This window comes from Hevea brasiliensis, chromosome 10 (assembly GCF_030052815.1).
Source record: "Hevea brasiliensis isolate MT/VB/25A 57/8 chromosome 10, ASM3005281v1, whole genome shotgun sequence".
Classification (NCBI taxonomy): domain Eukaryota; kingdom Viridiplantae; phylum Streptophyta; class Magnoliopsida; order Malpighiales; family Euphorbiaceae; genus Hevea; species Hevea brasiliensis.
This window is the reverse complement of record NC_079502.1, coordinates 90,420,158-90,447,136: the sequence shown is the minus strand read 5'-3', so window position 1 is coordinate 90,447,136 and position 26,979 is coordinate 90,420,158. Positions and strand designations below refer to the sequence as shown.

Genomic DNA, 26,979 nt, shown 5'->3' with positions numbered 1-26,979 from the left:
AAGGACGAGCTGCAGTAGCAAGAGCAGATTATAAGTTTCAACAGTTACAACTACTGCTGGAGGAAATTGTGGACGTTAAGTCAGTCTATTTTGTTCAGTACAGGGAGTAATCATTCGGTATCATTGATCGGAGTGACCGGATACACGAGTTATGCCTTGGCTTTGGTAATGAGGCAGTTCAGTTCAACCCAATCCTCGCTTGGTGTTGAAGAATGCCATCAAGTTCATTTCTATCATGAGCTCGGTAGCGAGGAAGAATTGAAAGTATTTCGCAAATCCTGGGAGAGCATCACTATAATTGAAAGATTGCCTAAAGGGCCGGGCGCTACGGAAGATTACCTTAGATGGAGGGCCAGCAGAGATCAAGGATACCCAACTGCAGAGCCAACAGAACCTGAAGGTAGCATCTCTCATCAGAACATCCTTTCAGAAAAAGTTAATGCTCGTTTGGTCAGCTCTCTACAAAGATCAGATACCGAGAACCAACAACTACTAGAACGGATAAGGCAGTTGGAGGACCGACAGCAAATCCTCAAAAGGGAAGTAAAAAGGCTCAGGGAATAAGCAATGACAGAAAAGGCAGAATTTGAGAAATAAGAAACGCGGTGGGAAAAGGAAAAGATCTCCCTCCAAGGCGCAATAAGGGAGGCAGGAGTTCAGAATGACGAGTTGCAAGAGAAAATGGAATACCAGGAGATACTCATGGAAGAGTATAAACAAGAGGGCAAAAAGAAAAAGCTTGAACTAAAGGAGCAAGCACAGCTTATCAATGATATTTTGAAGGAGTGTGCTAAGGAAAGAAAGGAAAAAGAAAGACAAGCTACTTTCCATCAAGAGCTGAGAGAAAATATTGGCCACCTAGAAAGAATGATTGCGCAAGGAAAACAAAAGCTCCTGCCAAAATCTGAATGCTTTAAAAACATTCAACCCCGCCCAACAAGAAGAAAGACTCTACGAATACCTCAAAAGATGCCATTGCATTCTAAAAAGTCTCCTTGAGCCTAGGCAAATGTGAAAAAACATATGTATGAACTATTCTATTAATAAAATCACTTTGGGCTATTATTTAGCAAAATTATGAATGAATAGTATGACTCCCGTAGGAACTATCCTAGCCAGGGTTATGCAAAAAGACGAATGTGCCATATGGACAAGTATCATAGACACGCATTCGATCCAGTCATTCACCGTTAAACTATCGAGCGATGCCATGATAAAATTGATGCAATTATCCTTCTACAGATTCCATTCTTAGCTTTCATACGCCACCGTATCCTTTGTCCAAGTTGGGACCTTTAATTTTTAACAAAATTTGAGATTCATTTAATGATTTTTCTCACAGGAAATCAACATTGCTCCAAGCAAAGCAAGCCTGACCAAGCAAGCAGTTCAACCGAGATGAGTGTACTTAGCAAGATCATGAACGAAGAAGATAATGGAAGATCAGGAATAAGTCCAAAACCTACAGGGAAAAGTTTCCGAATTGAGAGATCAAGTCTCAGAGCTCATGAAACTAATGAAGGAGATGTCCCAAAATAAGCCTACATCAGAACCAAATTTGCCATTATCTCTCTCACTTCCTACAATGGTTGATTCTCACCAAGCTTCAACCTCTTTTACTTTTCAACCACCCATTACGAATCCGACAATCACTGTCAATCCGACACTCCTAAATAATGACTTACCTTTCCCCTACTACCCAGATGTCTCAAATGTCGAGCTATACCCTTCTATCCCGATCCCTCCAGTTCACCCTGCCCCTTATCTCCCAACAGGAGGAATAGCTCATGCAGTAGGAGAGAGCAGAGCAAGAGAGAATGAGAAGCTTTCTGCTCTTGAAGAAAGATTAAGGGCAATAGAGGGCCTGAATATATACGGTTCGGTAGATGTGTCATCGCTAAGATTTGTGCCAGATGTGGTGGTGCCACCTAAATTCAAAGTTCCGGACTTCGACAAATACACCGAGAATTCAGACCCTCGCATTCACCTAGCCACTTACATCGCCAAGATGTCTGCCCTTACGGAAGATGATAGACTCCTGGTCCACTTCTTCCACAAGAGTCTCTCCGAGGCAGCCTTACGATGGTGCATTCAATTAGATAGGAGCAAACTGCGCTCCTGGAAAGATTTGGTCGACGCCTTCCTGAAATAGTACAAATTCAACTGTGACGTCGCCCCCACAAGGAGAAACCTCCAAAATCTGGTGCTGAGAGAAAGGGAAAGCTTTAAGGAGTATGCCCAGAGATGGAGAGAGAAAGCAGCGAAGGTGTATCCTCCAGTTACTGATAATGAACTCTGCTCCTTGTTCATTGAAACATTAAAAGCTCCATATTTCAATCTGATGGTTGGAAACACCTCCAACAGCTTTTTAGATATCATCCAAGCCGATGAAAGAATTGAAGCTATCCTAAGGTTAGGACAATTACAGGAGTTGACTGAAAATCCTGCAAAGAAGACCGCCAGCTTTGGTAAGAAGAAAGAAGGTGATATGCACTCCATCACCCAACAAACCCAACCTCCATTCTCTCAGAATAATTTTCAGCCATATCCTCCCGTTCATGGCCCGACAATAACTAATGTTCCATCCCCTTTTCCAAATTATCCTCACCTTTGCCCACAATATCCACCTCAAGCAGCTTACCAACCCAGATCGCCTACTCAACCTGTTCCATTAAGACCACCTCCTCCCCAAAATAATTATAGACCACAGAGAAATCCTTGATCCTATTCAGCCACCATATCCCAGGTAGTATGACGCCAATGCCCGATATGAATATCATGGAGGGACACTCAGGCATTCAACTGACAACTGTGGAGCTCTTACGGGAAGAGTACAGACTGTGATCAGAAACGGTTGGTTGAAAATTGAAGGAAACGGTTCTCTCTCCAATGTTACTTCAAACCCCCTGCTCAATCATGGTACGGGTAGTGGTGTGAACATGATAGAACCTGAAGATGAAGGGCCAAACTTGGAGGTAGATCAATTGATTCCTCACTTTGAGGAAATTTTTATAATGGCAGTGAGGGAAGGTTACCTCTGCCCTCAAACACCGGGGTCTAAAGATGATGCAGGATGCCCCTATCACGGAGGAGCAGCTAACCGCAAGCTGCAAAACTGTGAGGAGTTCAAACAAGAAGTTCGAAGGATGCTGTCACTCAAAACTTTAAGATGTCAGCGGAGACTGAGGTTGGAGGGCGAAGTGAACACAACCAAGTTCGGTCGGAATGCCTCCACTCCCCATCACAGATTAACCTTTTCTGCTCCCAGCGCACCAACGCCACCACCACCAATAACAATCATCCGAACCCCGCCTCAACTCCCAGTCACCAACACCCATGCAATACCTTGGAATTACAATCTCCAAGTATTTTCTCTAGGTGCATCCAGCAGCACTCCAACTTCTACCCTCAACCATGCTCAAGTTCAACCAATCACTCCTCCCAAACCATGCTTTGCTCCTCATGAGCACTTTAAAATGACTTATGCCAGACCCTCCAATGACGCTACTCCCCAATCAAACCCAAAAACAACCAGTAACTTCTCCCTGCCCGAGCAAGAGGTAGAATTTATAACCTGAAGTGGGAGATGTTACGGGAATGAAGAGAAAGAAAAGAAGAAGGGGAAAGTAAAAATGGGAGAGCCACAAGAGAACACGGAGGAGGGGGTTGAGAAAGTTGAGAAAGGAGAACCTACTGAACCGAGGGGAGAAGAGGAACTATTGCTTCAAATAATGAAGCAGAGTGAATACAATGTTATTGAGCAACTTAGGAAGATTCCTGCCCGGATTTCATTGCTGTCACTAATTCTGAGCTCGGAAGTGTATTGCCAAGCTCTGCAAAAGATTCTGGATCAGGCCTTTGTGAACCTTGATATCACACCGTGGCAATTCGAGAAAATAGTTGAACAAATACAGGCATCCAGTTTCGTCACTTTCTCGGAAGAGGAAATAGACCTTGCTGGCTTGAAGCACACCAAAGCTTTGCACGTGACAGTTAAGTGTAAAGGGTGCATAGTCGCCAAAGTCTTGATTGACAACGGATCTGCTCTCAATGTCTTACCTAATGCCACCCTGGCAAGACTACCAGTTGATCGATCAAACATATGGCAAAGTGCCATGGTGGTAAGAGCCTTCGACGGCACAAGAAGGGAGGTACTTGGAGACATTGATCTGCCACTCCAAATCGGGGCATGCACTTTCAACGTCACGTTTCAAGTGATGGACATTGAACCTGCATACACCATGCTACTAGGGAGACCCTGAATCCATTCAACAAATGCCGTACCTTCCACTCTGCACCAGAGAATTAAATACGTCATGGGCGGCAGGATCATCACAGTAAGGGGGGAAGAAGCCATGCTGGTCACCAAGCTGCAATCAGTTCCTTTTATGGAAACAACTAAAAAGTCCTTGGAAAGTTCTTTCTAGGTACTAGAGTTACAAGAAACTACCCCGAGGGAAGAAGGGGCTATGGCTATGGTGGCAAAGGTGATGCTTAAGAGCGGATACGAAAAAGGCAACGGATTGGGCACCGCGTTGCAGGGAATTGTTGAACCCATACCGGCTATTCAGAAGATCGGCCACTTCGGCCTGAGATATGAGGAAGATGCTCTCATGGATGGACGATTCTGGATGAGGAACACGCTCCGAGATCAAAGGTTTGACCAGAGAATCGGGAAAATGAAAGTTGTCCCAAAAATCACAGATGTTTTCACCAAGTCGACCATTGAGAATCTGGAGGAAGGTGAAGGATTTCCCGAAGAGCCATCTATTGATATAATACAACTAGACTCCCTATATGAAGCCCTGATCTCACCAATTGCTAAGGGGCTAGAGCTAGATAATTGGATAGCAGAAGAAATTCCTGTGCTCAATCTCGAGTAAAGTACATTTTGTTATTTACACTTGATCATTCTGTCCATGGTGACAAGTGTGATGTTGTAAATGGACTCTTTTTTTTTATGATAAACGAATTAATGAATTAATAGAGCATTTTGCATCAAATTATTTTTTCCTTAAAAATCTATTCTTATAATATACTCCACTTTCGTTTCTTCAGGACCATTCACCAATTCACGCCTAATAATTCAATTGACTCAGAAATTCCTCATGTTAATTTCGAAATTCCCGTGACTACCAATACTTCAAGTGATTCTGAAAAAGAACCTGTAGAAGAACTGGATGAAAAAGACGAACCTTCCCTGGTACCTTGTGGAGACGAAATGCACATTATAAATCTAGGGACTGATGAAATAAAGAAGGAACTTAAAGTAGTAAATAATGGGGAATTTCAGAGTATGGTCAGCTTGCTCAAGGAATTTATCGATGTATTCTCATGGCGCTATGATGATATACCTGGATTGGATCCTCAAATAGTAACTCACAAGATCCCTCTGATCCCTGGGACGGTTCCAGTAAAACAAAAGTTAAGGAGAATGAACCCCAACACATTGCTCAAGGTTAGGGATGAAATCAAAAGGCAGTATGATGCTGGATTCCTGGAAGTGATCAAATATCCTCAATGGAAAGCCAATGTTGTCCCGATAATGAAGAAAGATGGAAGAGTCAGGGTGTGTGTTGATTATATAGAGATCTCAACAAAGCGAGCCTAAAGGATGATTTCCCTCTCCCTCATATAGATGTGCTAGTAGACAACGCTGCGGGATTGGTAGATGTTCGTGCATTGACGGAGCATTCGGGTACAACCAAATCCCCATGGATGAAGAAGACAAAGATAAGACTGCTTTTATCACTCAGTGGGGGGTATTCTGTTATCGGGTCATATCATTTGGGTTAAAGAATGTTGGGGCTACTTATCAATGCGCTATGGTCACATTATTCCATGACATGATGCACAAAGAAGTAAAGGTGTATATGGATGATATGATCATCAAATCCAGAGAGGGAGAAAGTCATGTGCAAGTGTTGAGAAAAGTATTCGAAAGGCTTAAGAAGTATCAGCTGAAATTGAACCCAGCCAAGTGTGTGTTTGGGGCTAGATCTGAAAAGCTATTGGGATTCATAGTGAGTGAGAAGGGAATAGAAGTGGACCTAGACAAAGTTCGAGCCATTCAAGAAATGCCATCCCCAAAGACAGAAAGGGAGGTGCACAGTTTCCCGGGAAAACTGAACTACATCTCGAGATTCATTTCCAACCTCACTGCTAAAGCTGAACCCATCTTTAAGCTACTCAAAAAGAACAACACCACTCAATGAGATCCAATTTGTCAAGAGGCTTTCGAGAAAATTAAGCAGTATCTATCAAATCCGCCAATATTGGTCCCTCCAGTGACAGTAAGGCCGTTGATTCTATACATGACAGTTCAACAGAGCTCGATGGGGTGTGTTCTGGGGCAACATGATGACACAGGTCGAAAGGAGAGGGCCATTTATTACTTGAGCAAGAAATTCAATGATTGCGAGTCAAGGTACTCATTCCTAGAGAAGACTTGTTGCGCGTTGGCCTGGATGGCTAATTAGCTTAAACACTACATGTTGAATCATAAGATATGGCTCATCTCCCGGATGGATTCCATCAAGTATGTATTTGAAAGCCCATTCATGCCAGGGAGGATAGCAAAATGGCAAGTCATACTTTCTCAATATGACATTGTCTATATGACTAAAAAAGCAGTAAAAGGGAGCATAATTACTGATCTCCTAGTAGAAAATCCTATCCAAGATTATGAAGCCTTGGATTTCGAATTCCCTGATGAGCATGTTAATGAGGTCAGCAGCGAGTATAAGGAACCGACTGATGTATGGGAAATGTATTTTTACGGAGCAGTCAATTTGTCTGGTAATAGGATCGGAGCTGTGTTAGTATCCCCGGACGGAAAATACTTCCCGATAGCTGTCAAGTTAAGATTTGACTGCACTAATAACGTCGCAGAATACAAAGCCTGTGTGATGGGTTTACAGGCCGCCATCGAAATGAAGGTCAGAAAGTTAGAGGTGTATAGAGATTCGGCCTTGATCATTTATCAAGTCAAGGAAGAATGGCAAACCAAGGACCCAAAGCTGATCCCATATCAGAAGTACCTACTGGAATTGATTAAGAAATTTGAAAAGATTTTTTTCACTCACCTCAACAGGGACAAGAATCAATTCGTAGATGTCTTAGCCACTCTGGCTGTCATGGCTCAAATGGAAGAGGGGCAGACGACTCAGGTATTGCAGATCCAAGCAAGGGGTGAGTCGGCTTGTTGTTTCCTGGTCGAGGAAGAAATCGATGGCAAACCCTGGTATCATGATATCCAGGTCTACATCAAAACTAGGAAATACCCTCCGGGAGCAAGCAGAAACGAAAGGAGAATGATCAGAACATTAGCTTTGGGATACTTCCCCAGCAATGAAATTTTATACAAAAGGAGTTTCAATGGCGAATTGTTAAGGTGTGTAGATGCAAAAGAAGCAAGGAGAATCCTTTTTGAGACTCATGAGGGGAATTGCGCAACTCACGCTAATGGGCATATGATGGCCAAGCAAATCATGAGACGGGGATACTTCTAGACTATTATGAGGAAAGACTGCATTGAGTACTTTCGAAAGTGTCATAAATGTCAAATCTACGCAGATCCGATAAATGTCCCACCTCATCAATTGTTTAATCTTGTTTCACCTTGGCCTTTCACAATGTGGGGCATCGACATGATTGGTCCCATTAATCCCAAGGCATCCAATGGGCATAGGTTCATCTTGGTGGCTATTGATTACTTTTCCAAAAGGATCGAGGCAACATCATATGCTCACATCACGCAGAATACATTCCTCAAATTTCTCAAGAATAATGTCCTCTGCCTACACGGCCTCCCCAGCAAAATTGATAGGGACAACGCTAAGAATTTGAATGGTCCAAAGATTCAGAGTTTATGTGACCAGTACAAAATTCGGCATCTCAATTCTTAGCCATATTGTCCCCAGATGAACGGAGCGGTGGAAGCAGCTAACAAAAACCTCAAGAGAATAATCCGGAAAATGACCGTCACCTATAGAGATTTGCATGATATGCTCCCCTTCGCCCTTCATGCGTATCGGACCTCCGTAAGGACATCGATTGGGGCAACTCCATACTCACTAGTTTATGAAATGGAAGCTGTTTTGCCTATTAAAGTAGAAATTCATTCCCTGAGAATTCTGAAAGAATCAGGAATCGATGAGTCAGAATGGATCCAGTCAAGGTTGGACCAACTGAACTTGTTGGACGAAAAAAGGCTAGCAGCAGCGTGTCATGGGCAATTATACTAAAGGAGAATGGCTAAAGCATTTAACAAAGGCGTTCGTCCGTGCGAATTCCAACCGGGAGATCTGGTCTTGAAAAAGAATCTTCCAAATCAAAATGATGCCGGGGCAAATGGTCGCCAACTTATTAGGGACCCTATGTAGTTAAAAAAGCATTTTTTGGTGGTGCACTAATCTTGACGCGCATGGACGGCGAAGAATTCCCAAGACCCATGAATACCGACGCTGTCAAAAGGTATTATGCCTAAAAAATAATAATAAAAAAATAAAAAAGGGTAGGAGTGAAAACCCGAAAGGGCGGTTCTAGCAAATGTGCGAAAGAGGGCAAAAACCCGCAAGGGCGCTTTCTGCAAAATGAGTGAAGGATGAAAACCCGAAAAGGCATCCTAAAAAGCAAGCAAAAAAAAAAAAGAAAAAGAAAAAATTCTAGGAGCGAAAACTCGAAAGAGCGCCCTTAGAACTAGAAAAATGGAGAAATAAGGAAAGGAATACGGGACCAGGAAAGGAAATAAGTCACCACGGCACGAACGTTCGTCAAAGGATTACTTGAAATAATGGCAGTTAAGGGAGTTCGAAATTAACTAAAGGGAGTTCGAAATTAACTACAAGGAATTTGTGAGATCCATTCTTGTACCCTTTTTTTTCTTTGAAACTGTACATTTTTTTTTCAAGCCATAATAAAGTCATTCTTTCACTCTAATTTATCTTTCTTAATTGAATTCTAATTTATCTTTCTTATATACTCACACTCTAATATTATCTTTCTTCTACACCTTTATTTATGCGCTATTAATCTGTTAAAACTTTGTCATAAGATTAGGATTTGAATATCGATAACCTCATGTACTTTGCTATGAGATTTGCAGGAAAAAAAAAAAGCTAGGGTTGAAAACCTGAAAGGGTGCTCCTAGTAAAATATGCAGATGAGAAAGTGGGAATTCGCAAGGGCGCTTTTCACAAAAAGAAAAGAGTCGAGAACAGAAAGGGCATCCTGGAAGTAAGTATGAGAAAGAAAGGAGTAGGTCAAGTCTTGGGACTCGTCCTCCATTAATCATTTATCTTCGGAATCTTGTTAAGTACACTTCGATGCGGAAGAACTTCTTGTCACAAGTTAGCCTTGCTTTGTCAGCATTATTTTTCAGCATTTTAATTTCCTGTCATCAACCTCTGATTTATTGATCTAAGTTGATTTTAATTTTCAGCATTTTAATTTATTGCTATCAACCTCTGGTTCCTTGATCCAAGTTGATTTTAATTTTAAGTATTTTAATTTCTTGCTATCAACCTCTAGTTCCTTGATCCAAGTTGATTTTAAGTTTCAGCATTTTAATTTCCTGTCATCAACCTCTGGTTCCTTGATCCAAGTTGATTTTAATTTTTAGCATTTTAATTTCCTGTCATCAACCTCTGGTTAGCATTTTAATTTCTTGCTATCAACCTCTGGTTCCTTGATCTAAATTGATTTTAATTTTCAGCATTTTAATTTTGTTGCTATCAACCTCTGGTTCCTTGATCTAAGTTAATTTTAATTGTCAACATTTTAATTTCTTGATATTAACCTCTAGTTCCTTGATCTAAGTTGATTTTAATTTTCAACATTTTAATTTCTTGACATCAACTTCTGGTTCCTTGATCCAAGTTGATTTTAATTTTCAGCATTATAATTTCTTGTTCCTTGATCTAAGTTGATTTTAATTTTCAGCATTTTAATTTCTTGTTATCAACCTCTGGTTCCTTGATCCAAGTTGATTTTTAATTTCCAGCTTTTAATTTCCTGCCTTCAACCTTTGGTTCCTAAATCCAAGATTGATTTTGATTCACGGCATTCTAATTTTTCATACTCCGACCGCCCAAAATATGGGTTTGAATCTTTACATAATTCCTATACGGGAAAATTTTATTCCCTTCAATACAAATTATGTAAAGAGGGGCAGCTATCGACACCATATTTTAGCGGATCACCGAATTCAAGGGACTTTAAAATCGACTCCCAGTCGACGTCCTTCGATCACAAATGACTTTTCCGAACACATCGATTGCTCGATCATGAAATAATTCGATCCCACACTTAGTTAATTATTTTCCGATCTCTTATCAGAGGGGTTCGAACCAATGTCAGGTCTTCGTACCATCCAGTCTTGCCCCCCCCGATTTCTCTTTACAAATATTGTGGGAAGTCATTTCTCTAATGCTAGAATCGGATTCCTCACTTGTATGTCCCAGTAAGGTTTCTGTCCGGTCTAATGATGATTCCGATCTTAAGAATTCAAATCAAGTCTTTCCAATTCTAATGTTTTAAAGTTTTACCCGGCGTTTGGTCATGACTTAGTCCGATTTCATGCTTACAATGTTTTTCCGACCTCTTATACTTAGGTTAATAGTTGCTTTTAAGTTTGATGTTCTAATACGTTCAAACAATCAAGTCCTCATACAATTGGGACGCTTTCTGATCTCATCAAGAAATTGAACAAAAAGAGAGGACTCACTTCATTTCAAAATAAAAATTTACAAGTCATTCGGCTGAAGAGTCTCCCTCAGCCTGCTCCCCTAATACATTATCAATTCTCTCATTCTCTCTCTCTCTCTCAGGCTCCTCCTCGCTCCCTTCTTCATCTTTAGGAGCAAGATTAACCATCCAGGAGAAGTCTTCCCTAGGATAACGCCTTTCAAGCTCGGCCAGAAGATCGCCATGTGCATTCACATAAGCACCAGCTTCCCTTGTCACGGCCTCCTCTTCTTTCGCTCTAATCTCCTCAGTGAGGCGAGCGACATCGACAGTTCGGCAGGCCCGAGCTTCTTCTAGTTCATGCTCCAGTTTGGCTATCTTGTCCTCATAAGATTTTGTTCGACCCTCAATCTCAATGATATAGTCTTGAGCGGACGAAAGTTGGGCTCAGGCGGAAGCAGCGTCCTGGACCCCCTTCAGAATTTCTTGCCTCAGGAGATGAGCTTTTTCCCTGATTATGTGTTGATTCACCAGGCTCTCTACGCTCAAGCTCATCGTCTGAGCCAAGAGATTATCAAGGCTATCCGGGGTTAGCCTGTTCCGATCATCCTAAAGGCATATGGTGGCACCCAGAATTTTGGCCAAGCCCGGATTCCCCCGAACTGAGCAGTTCTTCTCGAGAGAGTGAATGAGGACCTGGGCGCCACGAGAAAGGGTCCTTACAACAGATTGAGAAGATCCTCCCTCAGCACTTGAGGAAAAAGGCAGAGGTGACGGTTCTTCCTTTCGAGGAGGGGAAGGAGCGATCTCCACCTTTGGGATCGGTTGTTCCGAAGGGCGGGACGAAGAGTCCGGCACTTCTCCCGAATCTCGCCTTGGCGTCTAGGATGCCGCGGCGATCTTCATTTCTCGCACCTTCTGGGAGACCTCACTTTTCCTCTTGTGGCTCTCCTTTGTGCTTTCGCCTTCAGCCATTCCTGCATGGAAAAACAAGTTAATGAGATCACCTCAGTCAGGAGGCTAAAGGTTTAGGTTTTACCGATCCCGAGTCCGAGGTCAGAGAGCTGCAGCTCATAATCTTCATTGGCGATCACCCTCATAAGCCACCACTTCAGTTCGGCCATTACGGCATATGGGCAAGAATACTTTTGAGTGGCCGCCTGCTCCTTCAATTCCTTTACCATGGCGTCCTCGTCTCTATTCAAAGTGACCTTTTTTGGAGCCGAGGGGACCAAGTATTGCCAGCTGCGTGGGAAACTTTCGAAGCCATTCGGGATCTTGTTCCTCAATATAAATAACCAGTTCTTCCAGTTCTTCAGCGAAGAGGGGAGGTCGGTAAAATGCCCACATTGCGGCTTGGCTTGGAAGAACCAGTACTCGTCATCCTTCCAGCGAGAAAGCCTATGCAACTCAGCAAAAACCTTCGCTGTAGGCTTGAGTTTTTTTGCTCGACATAATCCTCTGAAAGCCACCAGGATCCTCTATGAATTAGGGTACACTTGGGCTATGCTTACATGATGAAGCTTCAGAACTACCTTAAAGAAATCGTCCAAGGGAAACTGAAGTTCGGCTTTCAATTGCTCCTCATACACCATGATCACGTCACTTTCTTTAAAGAAATGATCAGCTCGGAGATCGCCTTTGCATCGTATAAGCTCAAAAGAGTCGGTTCGGAGGTTATACTCTTGACTAATGGACTGCAGGTCAGTTTCTTTGAAGACCGACGGTAACTCATCCACAGGAAGATTTTCTTTCCCCAAAAGTAGAGGCCCGTTTGGATTGAGCCACCCGACCTCGAGCTGGGACGGAGGTTGCAGAAGGTTCAGGTCACCCACTTGGCCTAATTACCTCAATTTCGTCCGATGTCCACGAGATGTGAACGGAAGGCTGGCTAGCAGCTCTTTGACCCTCGGCACCGCTCATTTTTAGGGAAAACAAAAGAAATTAACTAAAAAGAGAATCAAAATCCTTACTGGAATGTGATCAATGCCGAAAAACTTGAGAAAACGAGAGAAAACGCTGGGAATGCTAAGAGAGGTTCTAAAGACGACATAAGGAAATGACTGACTCACTTCACCCTATTTATACCCGTTTGAGCATTTAATGCTCACGAAATCCCAAGCGGCACATCGGTTAGCGGAATCGGCTTGCTTTCCTGACACGTCGAGGGAAGATTCCAGAAACACAATAATAAAATCAAATTAAAGGGATAGGTTAGCTAGGGTTATCGGATTGAGCAAACTTTCAAAACCACGGATCGGCTAATGGTAATTCGTTTAGGGATCAGATCGGATATGCATATCAGAGATTGGAAAAGTAACTAACACAATAATAAAACAAAAATCTTCGGATAAAATATCATTTCATTTTCAAAAGATCGGATTACATCATCTGGACGATCTCAAGAGATCGGATTACATTATTGGGGAAATCATTAAATATTGGATTACATCATTTGGGCGATCTCTAAAGATCAGCACTACATCTTACCTAATAATGGCCTATGTCAAAGCCTAGTCTTGTAGCTGAATCAAAAGATGTGCTTGATCAGAAAGCCAGCCACAAGTTTGGATAGATGTGTAGCTCAGATAGGGTGACTATGACTCTCATGATGGTGAGCAGAGTCATCCTCGATGTCATCGACCAGAACCGAGCTGCAGTCGGGACGCCAGATGTGGTGAGGGGCCAAATGAACTTCAAGAGGCGGTCACCGACATTAAAATTGAAATTAGTAGTCCTCTTACCCGAGATCGATTCACCGATTATATCGGTAGACCGATTCGAGATCGGCACGATCGTCAATTTCGATCTTGATCGGTAAAATAGTCCGGTTCCCTCACTGTCATCGAATGTTGTCCTCATGGTTCTCCGATCGCCGAGATCATAAATTTTTAGGCAAAGGGCAAAGAAAACAGTCGAAAAAAGATCAAAAGCAGTCACCATAGTCAGAATTGTTATCGGAGAAGCTAGAATAGGAGAAATGGAGAAATGGAAGGAGGAGAAGTGAAGTGTGAAGGAGCTTTCTCACTGGTGCATATATATAGGGCCTGAGCATTTATTGTATACAGAAATTGAAGTGGATGCATCGGTAACCGAAGAATTAATTGCTTTGACTAAGGCAGGTTGGATAAAGAGGAAAAATCTAGAATGGGAGAGATCAGGAAGCGATGAGGGACCCGATATGAGAAAGATCGAAAAAGGAGAGGGTCATAATAGAGCGATCGGAAAGAATAGAGATCGGAAAGCACGAAGAGGATAAAATGACTTCCAATCAACTCTTTTTATAATCAGTGCCAAGTTAGTTAAAGCGTTGCAAGTGGATCAAATCTTCACCGCACTCCTCATCTGCAGAAAAGCCTACCTAGCTGACAGACGCCAAAACAGTTGCGACAGTCCTGTACACCTTGATCTCCATCGTTGATCATACTTGTAAGGACGGACTCGGAGCCCTTGGATCAAAAAGCAGATGACAGGTCCGACGCTTTTTATTCTCAGCCCTCGGATCCATCTTGTAAGGCAAGACCCTGATCCGTTGGATTAAGAGGAGAAAGGACGGATATTCTGAATAGGATCCCAGCCGTCCATTTTGATTCTCTTTAACTCTCAGACATCGGATCATGTCCCTTTGAATCTAAACCCTCCGTCTCCCCTGCGGAGATCCTGACCCTTCATTAAGAGCACCCATTCCCTATAAATACCTGCATGCAATACTGTAGAAGGGATGGACGAAAAAGGTGGTAGTGATTATAGTAGAAAGGCTCTTAAATCTAATTCAGTCTTGCTACTTTGCCATTCTGAGCTTTCAAGAAACTTTAGAAACCAATTTTCTTAAGTATCTTCATTGAAGGAGTTCTGAACCCTGAAATCTCCATTTTTTAGTGCTTGTTCATCGCTCCGAAATGTCATTTTCTTTACTCAGTTTCATTCCCACTTCCCCGATATCGGTATATTACTCTCCTCATTCAACTTTATTCCAACCTGGTTCCTGCTACTTCGAGTAAGTTTTAGTCTTTTAGCCGTCGGTTTCCACCTCTACAAGATTTGTGGACACCAGAGTTAGCTCAACAGCCTCAACCTCCTACAGGTAAGTGTCTAGACTGTCATTTCGCTGGATGCTCGTGTTTCATTTTATGATTTTTTATTCTTCAAATTTCCATTATGTTCAGTTGCACTAAAATCCCAACGTAGATTATTCAGGCCGATAGTTATTTCCCGATGTTTACTTCTTCTATTCATTCGTAAACTTTATTCATTTCTTCTTAGTTTTCATTTCCTTTGAAAATAGGTGTTCTGGTTGTGGGCAACTTGTAGGTAACTTAAAAGATATTGGTAGAAGTATCTTAACGTGAAGTTTTTTTTTTTTGAACAAATAAAAATAACAAAAGGTCGAATAGTAGGTCAGAGGAATAAGTTATAAGGTCAGGTTACGAAATGAGCCCAGGAGATAATATAATAGAACGGGAATCGAGATGAGATCGGGTCCCGGACTAGTAACTAAAAGAGATCGGATATCGCCAGCCAAAGAGCTTTGATAAGGCGATCACATAGGAGACTGGCGAGAAGTTTGGTCTTGTATCCACCCTCTAGTTATAAGGCTCAGTGGGTTAAGAAAAGCTTTGCACGGGTTTCTGGCACTCTCTGGCGCCAGAATCCTTAGTTCAAAGTCCTTACGATATACGATCCTAACATACACTTTAAGAGATCGGGGGAGAGTTCTTACCTGATTCTCATTTAAATAAAACACGGAGATCGGATGAGAGTTCTTATCCGAGATCCTTCACTTAAAATTTTAAATTAAACACTCTAAGAGATCAGGGGAGAGTTCTTACCTGATTCTCATTTAAACAAAAACACGGAGATCGGAGGAGAGTTCTTATCCGAGATCCTTCACTTAAAATTTTAAACCAAACACTTCAAGAGATTGGGGGAGAGTTCTTATCTGATTCTCATTTAAAAAAAACACGGAGATCGAAAGAGAGTTCTTATCCGAGATCCTTCACTTAAAATTTTAAATTAAACACTCTAAGAGATCGGGAGAGAGTTCTTACCTGATTCTCATTTAAATAAAACACGGAGATTGGAGGAGAGTTCTTATCCGAGATCCTTCACTTAAAGTTTTAAACTAAACACTTTAAGAGATCGGGGGAGAGTTCTTACCTGATTCTCATTTAAATAAAAACACGGAGATCGGAGGAGAGTTTTTATCTGAGGTCCTTCACTTAAAATTTTAAACTAAACACTCTAAGAGATCGGGGGAGAGTTCTTACCTGATTCTCATTTAAATAAAAACACGGAGATCGGAGGAGAGTTCTTATCCGAGATCCTCCACTAAAAAAAAACTTTAAACCGAATACTTTAAGAGATCGGGGGAGAGTTTTTACCCGATTCTCAGCCAAAACCTTAATAAAATATGTGGAGATCTGAGGAGAGTTCTTATCCGAAATCTCCCTCTTAAAACTCTAAAAACATATCTAGAGATCGGTAGAAACTTCTTATCCGAGTTCTCTTTACAAAATCCAAATTAAAATAACACAATTCCAATACACAAGATAACTTTACTCGATACCTATTCACTAAAGGGCCATCTCGTGAACTCGTGTTCTTGGGCAACCCAAAGTAAGTGAAATATCAAATATTCCTTTATGTCGCACAAATGATTAACATTATCACTATCCCGACCCTCTAATTATCTTTTTAACTTATGAAGAGTATAACATTAAATCTGTTTACCCTCGTTGAGGGACGAGGTGGGGTGCCTAACACCTTCCCTACCCGTATACGGACCCCGAACTTAGAATCTCTGTTTTCGAAGTGGTTGCTTTTTAATTTACCTTCACAAATGGTTTTCTTTAATTTCCCTCAAAATTAAAATGGCAACTCCTCACTTTTCCCACTTCGGTGAAGAGCTTCGACAGATGAAAGAGAGGAGAGAGAGCAAAAGTGAAAAAAAGAAAGTGATTTAATAAAAACCATCTCTACACCCTTTTTCTTTCCCACACTTGTTTCCTTCTCTTTCTTGTTCCTCTTCACTCTATGTAATCTCTTATGTTCTCTTATCATCATACTTTGTTAATCATATTCAATTTTATTTTTCTTCTTATCTTGTCTTCAACAATCACATGTGGAAGAAAACTTATATTTCTTTGATAACTTTGAGGCCAGATTGTTACCATCATGGGGAAACTTGATTTGAAACCATGAGTTTGGGTAGAGAAAAATAACCGATTTCTGAAAATTTAAAAACTGAAAGCGAAAACAGTTTTTGGTTTTCATAAAAAATAAAACTGAAAAACCAACGCACCCCAAGCAGCTGTTGATATTGGGTTTTGTTTTCTTGATAGGAGTAGAAGAGTAGGGTAATAGCACATACAATATGATGTCAAAATTATCAAAGATCTTAGGTTTCACTAATTCAGGAATACAGGAAAGATCCGCTAGTACTCTATTTGGCAAGTGACTTTTCTGTGATTTCTGTAAGAAGCATGCCTGCTATTTGATCCATGGAGTTCAATTACTGAAAATTATAGGATACAATATTGCAGTAACATAATAAAATACACTAAAGTAATTCATTAGATAAATGATTTACAGCAATATCTTCTAAAGGAAAGTAAGGGAATTGGGAACAGAAATGAGACAGGTTTGGACTTTGGAGGCAAAAGATCACATAAAACCGACCCATGTCAAATCCAAGCATCAATCTTTAAAAATATATATTGCTTATTTTAAGAAATAGTGCAAAAATAGTCATTATGGAACAGCGTTAATACAGCCAACTCAGAAAAACATGGATTGAGTTACAAAATACGTATGAATGTTAATAATTACGATCGCTTAACAGAAGATGCAGATGAAATGAAGTGAAAGAGGGAACAGGATAACATTTGCAGTCTTGAAAGAGGGAACAGGATAACATTTGAAGTATTGAACAGCGTTGAACAGCAGTTTGAATAATTCTCATAATGTGTTGGTGAAACTGCTAATCAGACTAGATGTAGTCCATGAGAACAGAAAAAGTTTGACGTTAAATCTAACCATTTACTTGTCATGCCAGACATGTGAACTTGATTCTCTCAAATACCATTCATGTGAATCTGGTTCATGTGAATATACAATCACTACCTCTTGTTGAATGTGCACCCCAATATCTCCAAGTACAATGTTTCCAGATGCATCAGTAGCATTTGTTTTCTTAAGAAAATTCTGCATCATAAAACAATATTATTATGCTTTTCACAAAGTACACTAAGTTTAAAATTCTAAAACTTATTATGATCTCTTAAGTTTGAGAAAAATAAGTCCTATCATTTAATTTGAAGTTTGATTGTTAAGAATTAAAAACTATCATCTCAGCATTAGTTTGATTGTGGATGCATTTTTTTGCTGTTTTTGTATTTGTAGTCATTAAAATTTATCATCTAGATCATGTTAATGATTTTGTTTTTGGTAAGCTGTATGTAACTTGATGTAATTAAGACACCGAGTAATGACAACGTGTGCACGAACATGTGATGAATGACAGGTCAAAAGGAGTAAAATAGTCAACAAATGTCAGAGTGGAACACACCTGCCCAGCTCCCTCCGCTAGACAAACCACAGCTGATCCCTTTGTCTCAATCAGGTATTTCAAATGCCTCAAAACACCATGAGGCCCGTGCAAATGAAACGGTACCTTCAAAAATACATATATTGATTAAATTAATATAGGCCCATAACAACTGATATTTAATTGTTATCAAGCATAAATACCTCTGGAATCAAACATATGTCAATTTGTCCACTAGCTAAGGCAGCATGCATGGCTATAAATCCACTGCTACGACCCATTAATTTCACAATACCAATACCATGATAAGCACTATGCGCCTATGACAAAGTTGAGGAAAAAAGGTCAGTCAAACATGTATGTTTGAATACCAGGAATGAGATTGCCTATAGAAACACAGATCAGTGAAATAAATGCAATGTTGCAATGCTTATAAAATCAAAGTTATAAATGAAACCAATTTTCTACCTCAATGTATGCTGAATTTATTGCTCGTTGAGCTTCTTCAACAGCAGTGTCGAAACCAAAAGTTTTGTCCATCAACAAAATATCATTGTCTATAGTTTTTGGAACGCCAACTACGGCCACTTTCAACCTTCGTTTAAGGCACTAAAATCAGACATTCAGAGGAGATAATACTCAGCAAAGACTGGTAAAGGGTGTAGAGCAAGCATTTACAATTCTAAGAAACAGTGTCAAAAAGTGTCTATTAAGTGGAGAACTAGAAAGATCCCTGCTGATGTAATAACCTATAGAAATACAAATATACCCTCTTGTTCATTTCATTCCAACGTGGAAATGAAGAAACATAACCCTAAAAACACAAAACCGAAGGTATCATCCTCATAAAATTTCACCCCTATGTTCTTTAGTGAAAATTTTGAACTAGAACTTCAAAGGAGAAAAAGAAAGAAAGAGAACATGAGAAATAATGATTATAGTTTCTTATTAAAAAAGGAAATTAAAAAAAAAAACTTAAAATTTATACCCATTACAATTTTGTCCAATCTACTTAATTTTTCAACTGAGGCCATAAATTTTAATATTGGTAACAATTGTGTCCAATTTAATGAAGAAGCATTGCAATGTATATATGGAGTCTACATGTCCATCTCAATTGACAAAACATGTATTTTTGAAAATTTACTTACAATGATGATACAAAAAAATATTATTTTTCTAACCATAGCCATGGCTGTTAGAACTGGACCAACCTGGCCGGTCGGACTGGTTTAGCCGGGGAACTGGACCTTTGTCCTATCCGATTTATGTTGAAAACCCTTGTTAGAAGAAAACCGGAGTTGACCCCTCAAAACAGGCCAAGTAGTAGCATAAATTATATATATATATATATATATATATATATAATGAAAATATTTTATATTTATGAGCATTGCAAAGTTCTTTGAAAAGGAAATCATTTTAGCCAATCGAGCTGCTGCATAATTTCCATTGTACATCACCCACTCTCTCCCTAAAATTGGCTACAATTGGCACAATTGATAAAATAATAAGATTTTTTACCAAAATTAAACAAGCAGCCAAAGTTTAGGGCTTCCTTTTCTTTTTAATTATCATTGGCCTATTAAAGAAGCATGTGTTGCAGGTTTCACAACGAGTCCACTCTCTGATTAAGATCATATTAATGAACGATACTCAACTCAACTCAACTAAGCTTTATCTCAAAAATTTGGGGTCGGCTATATGGATTCGCTTTCTCCACTCTGAACGATTTTGGGTTAAATCCTCAGAAATGTGTAATGCTTATAGGTTATGTTGTACTACTCTCCTCCAAGTCAATTTAGGTCTACCCCTTTTTTTCTTTGTATCCTCTAACCTAATGTGCTCTACTTGTCTAACTGGAGCCTCCGTGTGTCTACGCTTCACATGACCAAACCATCTCAATCTCCCTTCTCTCAACTTATCTTCAATTGGCACCACTCCTACCTTTTCTCTAATACTCTCATTACGGACTTTATCTAGTCTAGTATGGCCATTCATCCACCTTAACATTCTCATCTCTGCAACTCTTATCTTAGATGCATACGACTCTTTCGGTGCTCAACACTCACTACCATATAACATAGCCAGTCATATGGCTGTACGGTAAAATTTTCTTTTCAATTTATTGGGAATCTTACGATCACATAAAACTCTCGTGGCACGTCTCCACTTCAACCATCCGGCTTTAATCCTATGACTAACATCCTCCTCACATCCCCATCTACTTGAAGGACTGAGCCATATTTAAAGTGATTACTTTGGGGCAGTATCACTCCATTCAAACTAACTCCTTCCCTATCACCAGTTTGGCCTTCACTGAACTTGCAATGCATGTATTCTGTCTTTGTTCTATTTAACTTAAAACCCTTTGACTCTAAAGTACTTCTCCAAAGTTCTAGCTTTCTATTGACTCCTTCTCGTGTCTCATCTATCAGAAAAATATCATCCGCAAACATTATGTACCAAGGAATACTCTCTTGTATATATTTCTTCAGTTCATCTAAAACTAATGTAAAAAGATAAGGGCTTATGGCTAATCCTTGGTGTAATCCAATTGAGATCGGAAAATCTCTTGTCTCCTATCTCACTGTGCGCACAATAGTAGTTGCTCCTTCATACATATCTTTCAATACTTGTATGTACCTAATAGATACCCTCTTTTGTTCTAACACATTCCATAAGACCTCTCTTGGAACACTATCATAAGCCTTCAACAAATCAATAAAAACCATGTGTAGATCTTCTTCACATCTCTATATTTCTCCATCAAGCTTCTAACGAGAAAGATCGCTTCCATAGTTGAACGACCGGGCATGAAACCAAATTGATTGAGAGAGATAGAAGTATTATGACGTAGTCGATGCTCCACAACTCTCTCCCACAACTTCATAGTATGGCTCATGAGTTTAATTCCCCTATAGTTTGAGCATCTCTGTATGTCTCCCTTATTTTTAAAAATAGGTACTAAAATACTCTTCCTCCATTCATCAGGCATTTTCTTTGAGTTTAGAATCTTATTAAATAATTTAGTTAACCATGTCACTCCCATATCTCCCAAATACTTTCACACTTCAATTGGTATTTCATCAGGTCCACAGGCTTCACCCACTTTCATTCTCTTAAGTACTTCCTTTACTTCTAAAGATCTAATCCTTCTAGTATAGTTCACATTCTTTTCTATTGTTCTATAATCTATATTCACACTATTACCATTTTGACTATTATTAAAGAGATCATTAAAATAATTTCTCCATCTTTCTTTAATGTCCTCATCTTTCATCAACACTTTTCCTTCTTTATCCTTAATGCACCTAACTTGATTGAGATCTTGATATTTCCTTTCTCTCCTCCTTGCTAATCTATAAATATCTTTCTCCCCTTTTTTAGTTCCAAGTTTCTCATATAACTTTTCAAAGGCCTGTGCTCTTACTTGACTAACTGTCTTTTTTGCCTCTTTCTTTGCTATCTTGTACTGTTCATATGCCTCATTATTATCACATTTAGGTAATTTCTTATACCCTTCCCTTTTTCTCTTCACTGCCCTTTGCACTTCCTCATTCCACCACCATCTCTCTTTTGAGGGTGGTCCATGTCATTTAGACTCTCCAAGTACTTTTTTAGCTACTTCTCTAATCTTTGATGCCATCTGTATCCACATATCATTGGCCTCCATATCCAGCTTCCATACTTCAGACTCGAGAAGCTCATTTTTGAACTTCACTTGCTTTACTCCTTTGAGCTCCCACCACTTTGTTCGAGCTACACTATTTCTTCTGACCTTACTTGAATTGTTCCTAAACTTGACATCCAAGACCACCAATCGATGTTGACTTGTTAAAGCCTCTCTTGGAATGACCTTGCAATCCTTGCATACAGCTCTATTTGTCTTCCTAGTTAAGAGGAAGTCGATTTGGCTTCTATGTTGCCCACTTTTGAAAGTCACTAAATGTGACTCTCTTTTTATAAAGTAGGTATTTGCTAGTATTAGGTCGTATGCCATAGTAAAATCCAGGATGCTTTTTCCCTCCTCATTTCGACTGCCAAAACTAAAACCTCCATGAACATTCTCATAACCTTGTCTATCACTTCCTACATGCCCATTCAAATCTCCACCAATGAAAACATTCTCTTCATTCGGTATGCTTTGCATTAAATTATCCATATCTTTCCAAAACCTTTATTTACTCTCACTGTCTAGTCCTATTTGTGGGGCATAAGCACTAACTATATTTATTGTTTCTCCTTCTAGTACTAGCTTTACTAGTATAATTCTATCTCCTACTCTTTTCACAGCTATTACTGCGTCTTTCAATATTCTGTCTATGATTATAACCACTCCGTTCTTGTTTCTCTCCTTTTCGGTAAACCACAGTTTGTACCCTGAATTACCCACTTCCTTACTTTTTTCTCCTACCCATTTAGTCTCTTGAATGTAAGCAATATTCACCCTTCTCCTTTCCAAGGTATCCACAAGCTTCATTAATTTTTCTGTAAGTAATCCAACATTCCAAGTACCAACCCTGATCCTCCTCCTATCCTGCTCCTTTCTAATTGGTCTCCTTCTATGATATCTTCTATTGTTTTCTATGTCTATCTTGTGTTCTGTTCCACTATTTATTCTACTATCTGTCCTATGGACTAACTTCTTTACCTACACCCTTCCATGATGTGGGAACCCTTGTTCACTTAACACCACACCTGGGCGCCGGTATGGCGCGTCGCTTTCGGTGAATGTCCTACACCCTTGCATATTTCTCACTACACTCGGGCTCCGATATAGCGCGTCGTTAGTAGAGGACGCCCCAACCTTTATATCATTTGAATCCATATCATAGGGTGTGACGAAATTTTTACGCTGGTTGTCACCTATCGCAACCCTCCTCCTTTATCCGGGCTTGGGACCGGCTAAGCGCAAACTACTTAGGCGGAGTTATATTAATGAACGATATGGAAAATTAAATTTTACATAATGCAGTATATCAGTATAAAGTTGCAGGCTCAACAACCTCATTGTGTATTGCATTAGCTCCAGCATGTGTACCATTCCCACCTAACACAAAAAGCATGTTGATTCCTCTTTCCTGGTATCATCACACAAAAGGATGTCAGAACATTAAAGCCTAACACCATGAAGCATTTTGATGCTAGCAATTTACACAAAACCAAAAGGACGTAATTAAGCACCTCCATGCTATCCACCATGTCACTAACACTAGGCCCTCCACGAGAGACGCCTAGCAAACTTCCGCCAGAAAGATGAATATTTTGAACTACTTTCCTTGATAGCTGATAACAAAAGTGAAATCTAAATAGAATTAACTGCAAGATTTACATTAAGCACCTCCGTGCTCTGTTGTTTACCTTCATAAATCATAACATAACAACAGTTGCTTATATATTAACTCTCTTTGATAAGCATTACCAGGAAAGAAAAGGGAAATTACCGGCATTTCACTCAAGTCATTGTCAGAAAATCCTCGATAACCAAAAGGAATTCCCACTATCTTTTTGACACCATATATTTCAAGTGTGATAACCACCTGCCAAAGTTCTAAAATAAGTATGTATGATAAAAGGAAACCTCAAACATTTGATACATTATATGGGATATGGCTTCCACACACACACACAATTGCATGCAACTTTTGATGCATGTCAGAAAGAAATACAATAAAATTTCATGGAAATTCGAATTTCTGACATTAAGTCCACAGCACCAAGGGGTACTAAAATGCTAAGGTTTATCAAGAGAAGGATGAAGGCTTCATGTAGATGAAGATTACATTCAGATTGGCATTTAAATCATCCTGACCTGCCTGATGACATCATTGAGACCAGGGCATAACCCACCACAAGTTACAATTGCTGCCTTTACTTCTTCTGGTTTGAAGTATATTTTCTCCCGAGGCCCAGCACGATGAACCCTATGAAAATTTAAGCCTCATGTCCATCACAAACTATGATGAGTTTAGAATGAATATTAATCTTTCATAGTCATAGACCATAGAATGCTATATATTATGTCAACGAATAAATGTGATTAGAGCTAAAGCATAATACTATAATTGCACAATTTTTTTTTACTTATCCAATACAGTAAAGTAATTGCACTTGCTGCCAGCAAATACTTGCATTATCTATTTGCAAATTTGCATGTAGAGTTGGGAGTCATAATTACCATTGTTCAACCCAAGTACAATCAGGATCAATGCACTCAGCTCCAGCAGATGTTGGAGATGAGAAGCGTATGACCTGAAATATATAAGTAAAAGAACAAAAAGAAAGCAAATCATAACCTGTCTAAAAATGAATTATTTGTCTAAAGGGATATATATTAAAAGCTAGCATGCATAATTCCCACTAATGTGTGGGTGTTTTTTGCTGGAGCAACCTGGTGACTGTAATTTGCTTTGCGAAGTTCTAAGAAAGGCCAAAGTATACCTTCAAAAGCACTCTGTCATTATTATTAATGTGGCCATGCCACTCCTCATCAGATGGATAACCACCCATAAAATCCTCTGACACTGGAGTCCTGTAAAATAAATAAATAAAAATTGATCATCTATACAAAAGGCCGCAAGCAACTTCTACGTGAGACCAGCATCAACATAGACCAAATCAGTTGCATTACAAAAGCTTTTTAGCTTAAATCACATAAAACACTATTCAACAACATAATTTAGCAACTTGTTTATATAAAGGCAACCTCATCTTGAGACAGAAAGTAGAGGGCTCAGTATCAGGAAATACATCAGTGATATGAGAGATATTAAATCTCCGCTCAAAATCCCTTTGGTACTTTATTTTCCAATCAGGATCACTGAAATCAATCGCGGGACAGTGCTTCCTAATCTCGGCGAAGACGCTACTTCGCTTGGCAATTCTACGGAACTTCGGCCATGAAACGCGAGGATTGAAGAAGGAGAAGCCATGGAAGCGATGACATTGAAGGTAGCTCTGGAGCGAGGTAGAGAAGTGAATTTGGGAGCCGCGATCGCAGCATGCGAGGTAGAGTCCATCAAACGCGGAGATTTGTAAGTATTTTCAACTTCAAGTAGTGCGTGCGTGGTTTTCGCTCTGTGTTAGTGTTTGGAATGTGTAAATGTAGTAATGGAAGAAAGCGTAGGGAACGAAGGAGAGAGACAGAGAGCGTAACAAGAAAAACGGCACAAAACGATCGCTCTTTGCTTAAACCAAACGAGCTCTGAAAGCTGCCACTTCTTAATGTTCAACGGGGACCCCTCATTTTTCTGACTAAAGGTTATTTGGTAACCATTTTTAAATAGGTTATTTGGTAATAATAATATTATTAATTTTTTTTTATCGTGTTTGGCATTGAATTTTAAATTTTAAAATTATTTTTTAAAATAAAAATATAATTTTAAATATTATTAAAATGATAATTTAAAAAATTTTATTTTATTATTTTAATATTTTTACAATTAAAATTAATTTTTAATTATTTTTTAACATTCTCTAATTAGTATATTTAAAAATATAATTTTCTCAATCATAAATTTAATAAAAATACCAAACAAATCCTTAATTTCCTATATCACAATAAAAGAAAAAATAAATATAAATAAATATTTATTTTTATTTAATTATTACAGTAAGATCTTAAATTTGTATTCTCTTTCTTAAAAAAAATGTTGTATTCTCTCCAATAGTACTACAGTAATTTCCATGTCAAAGCTTAAGCTGCATTGGCGCTCCTCCTTGGTCCTTGTACAGCCTTAAATGACTTTTGGGTTCTCTTTGGCTACCAACACTCTCCTAATTCCAACAAAATTTAATTTCCGTCACTTTGCTTCCATATGAGAAGTCCAAAACTGAGTTCCAATTCCAAAAATGCTATTTCCTTTGGCATATATTTCGTCCACCTACTCAGTTTTCCTCTTCTTGCCCTCTTAACGCCCTCTTAATATTGCTAATAGCTCACTTGGCTTGGTTTTGTCTAATAATTAAAGGTAGGTCCGAGTCTCTATCATTTAAAATTATCAATATTTCATTAAAATTTTATTTATTTTGTAAAAAATAATTTATATATAAAAAATATTTTTTATAAAAATTATTTTATAGAAAAATATTTTCATAGAAAATATTTTCTAATATTTGACTACAACGTTAAATTAATATTAATGTATTTATATGGTGTATATATAAATATTTTTATATTTTAATAAGATTTTTAAATTTTAAATTAATTTTTACTTTTAAAAAGAAAAAAATTATTTTTCTTGAAAATAATTATTTTCTTTTAATTAAAAATATATTTTTATTAATTTATTTTTTAAAGGATTTTTTTATAAAAATTATTTTATAGAAAAATATTTTCATAGAAAATATTTTTTAATATTTGACTACAACGTTAAATTAATATTAATGTATTTATATGGTGTATATATAAATATTTTTATATTTTAATAAGATTTTTAAATTTTAAATTAATTTTTACTTTTAAAAAGAAAAAATTATTTTTCTTGAAAATAATTATTTTCTTTTAATTAAAAATATATTTTTATTAATTTATTTTTTAAAGGATTCTAAATACTAAAAAATATAAAAAAAATATTTTTAAAAAGATATATTCCAAAAAACAAACATACGCTAAATTTCACTTTCATCGTTTGCACCAATTTTGTATAAGAAAAAAAGCTTCCCCATCTGCGCATACACATCACATTTCTTTGACTCTATTTTCAAAGTAAAAAAAATAAAAGTTTTCATTAAATGAGAAAATA

General features: G+C 38.7%; 1 pseudogene; it reads right to left on the bottom strand.

The window, feature by feature from the left end:
- LOC110634465 (ATP-dependent 6-phosphofructokinase 5, chloroplastic-like) overlaps positions 1–25,284 on the bottom strand; it is a 45,103-nt pseudogene extending 19,819 nt beyond the window's left edge.
- Between the last annotated feature and the right edge of the window lie 1,695 nt (positions 25,285–26,979).